Below are 279 nucleotides of genomic sequence, written 5' to 3'. Positions count from 1 at the left end.
GATCACGCCATTTATGAATTGCCATGCTTTAAATTATGTTAAAAAAAAATGCACTAGAAAACTAGGTAGGTATGTACCTACTTATTAAGGGGTGGGAATTAATCGCACAATGCAATAATCAAAATTCACAAAAAAAAAATAACTTTAACATTTGGAAAGTAGTTTTCACATATATTAAATGATTTCACAAATAAATAGATGAAATCACATAAAATAGTTTGTTTCACAAAACAAAAATCATAAATCACTCATTGTAAATATAAATTCATTCAATTTTGA

Source organism: Rhyacophila brunnea, unplaced genomic scaffold, assembly GCF_057557595.1.
Source record: "Rhyacophila brunnea isolate RB1 unplaced genomic scaffold, BYU_Rbru_1.0 scaffold_9, whole genome shotgun sequence".
In the NCBI taxonomy this organism is placed as follows: Eukaryota; Metazoa; Arthropoda; class Insecta; order Trichoptera; family Rhyacophilidae; genus Rhyacophila; species Rhyacophila brunnea.
The sequence above is the reverse complement of the archived record's forward strand: the minus strand, read 5'-3'. Positions refer to the sequence as shown.